Here is a 2,552-nt window from a genome sequence, read left to right as displayed (position 1 = left end):
CATGGTAAGTGCTTTAACCCCTATACTAAGTCTGGGTTTCAATCAAATAAACTATCCGCATATATTTTATACATGCATGGCATAATTTTCCTTAGATTTTTTTATATTTCTAGGATATATTGATCATCTTTAATTATTTTACATCCATACCAATATCCAAAAATTTTCAAAATATAATTATTGAAAAAATATCTCTCAGAAGTGCAAATTTGTATTGTTCATGGGATAACTATATTAAGAAGAAAATAGAACCACAATAAACATATAAGTAAAATGGAGGTACATTTTTTGGAATCTTTTAATTATGTATTTATATTAGTCTATATATAAGTATGATTTTTAAATAATCAATTTCAGTTAGTATAAAATGTTAATTGAGCTTTTATAATTGTAATGTTTACTGAGAAGATAACATTGATGTGAACTCTATATCTATTTGTCTACTTTTGTAATTGTTTACTTAAGATCAATTATTAAAATATAACTTACTTGTGACGTGATATGTCACTCAGGACAAAAGAACTTGGCTTGCATGTATGAAACTTTGGTTCTATTCTTCGCACTATAGAAACAAAGGCAAAGTCATGAACTGTGGTTGGAAATATGCCTCGGTGATAAAGTATTTGCCTCACATTTCTGAGGTTCTGGGTTTGATCCCTGAATCTCCATCTACACACACAAAAGCTAACTTACAACAAAGTCTCACACTGGAGACCTGACTGGGGCCCCTCGAGAAAATCGATGAACAACGGGAGGACAGTGCCAGTGACAGTGACTTAAAGAACATTAAACTGCTTTAAAATATATATTGCCTAACTATTATACAGATTTAATGCTCAATCAAAGAGCTTGAAAAGGTCTTTTTTCTAGCACCTCTGCTAGGGAAAGATAGCACCTGATTTTTCAATATTTGTAATTTGGGGGGACATTTTAATTTCTCATTTTAATTTGTGCTCTTTGTCTACTAGTGAGCTTGAAAATTGCTCTTGTATGGTACTACATGGAAAATATTATGCTATGGGAAATGAGTCAGAAAGAGAGGGACAGACATAGAAAGATTGCATTTTTCTGGGTAACATAAAGGAACAAAATAAGAGTCTAACACCCAAGAACAGCTGTGATAAATACCAGGTTTTTCACTCCATGGCTTAGAGGCCAGCTGCACTGTCTAGGGGTAAAGGCAGCACTGATAGAGAATGGAGTACACAATAAAGGGTGCTGGGAAGATCTGCCCAGGATGGGAGATGCCTGCTGAAAGTAGTCTAAGGACCGAACAGGATTGCCACCCAATGTCTCTTCTGCAGACCACAGCACCCAAAGGGGGAGACAGAACAAAAGGGAGTGCCCTACCAAAGAGGCAGGCTGGGATGGGGGGTGGGGGGTGGGAGGGATACTGGGATTGGTGGGAATGGATATTGGGCACTGGTGGTGGGATGCGTATCGATCACTGTATAACTGAAACACAAGCGTGACAACTTGGAAGTCTATAACTGTACCTCACGGATTTTCACTAATAAAACAAAACAAAACAAAAATTTAAAAGAAAAAGAAAATTGCGCTTGTGTTTACTAGTCATTTACACTTCTTTCAATAGAGATTATATGATCATGGTTTATGCTTATTTTTTCGATTCAAGTTTAATAGCTAAATACTTATTTTTTTAAAGCACAAATTTATTCAAAGCACTCATACTTGGCCCGTCATATATCATATTAATTGCCAGTATTTGTTGGTTTTGCTTGTTTTTTGATCACTTAATTTGGTTTTTGTCCTTTTCTTTCAGATTGTAAAATTTTGAGACAAATGAGCGTATGTTTTTCTTTATCTTCTACAGTTTTAAACTGAGAACAACTGTTTGTTTTGTACAAATAAGATACCTGTGCATTTACTATTTCTTCTCATTTTATTTACATTTTAACACATCTCGATTCCTCTACAACTTATCCTAGTAAGTATTGTCATATTGAAAGAAACCACCATTTTTTCAATCAGAGCACTGTAGCCCTGTCCTCCAGCAGTTCTTCCATTTGCTGGAGCGGAACCAGTAATATCTTACAACAAATTGTGAGACTTGTTGTCACTGGTTTTGGCCTATCGAATAGGTCATGGGGAGCTTGCCAGGCTTTTGCTATGTGGACGAGATACTCTGGGTAGCTTGACCGACAGAGGAATCGGAATCAGGGCTGGCCTCCTTCAAGGCAAATGCCCGACCCACTGTGCTGTGATCGTTATCTAAAATATACTAGTAGTACCAAATGTTGTTTCTTTAGCAGTGCAATATAAATGATTATTTCGCAATTTTCTTGATTTGTTAATGAGATATGTAAGCTCTTGAGTATAATAGGAGTATTTTTCTAAAACAAGAGTCTGAGGAATGTGAAACTGTTATAACTGTCTTGTAGGATTCCATCTCCCTAGAATGCTTCATTCTCCCCCGCTTTCTATCCAATCCGGTCTTCTTCTTGGGATTCTGACCTCCTGATTGGCTAGCCTCTACCTTTCACCTGCCTACTTTATGACATCATTCTCCCACCAAACCAACCACCAACTGG

Source organism: Sorex fumeus, unplaced genomic scaffold (assembly GCF_029834395.1).
Source record: "Sorex fumeus unplaced genomic scaffold, SorFum_2.1 ptg000070l, whole genome shotgun sequence".
NCBI classification, from domain to species: domain Eukaryota; kingdom Metazoa; phylum Chordata; class Mammalia; order Eulipotyphla; family Soricidae; genus Sorex; species Sorex fumeus.
Note: the sequence above shows the minus strand (reverse complement) of the source record.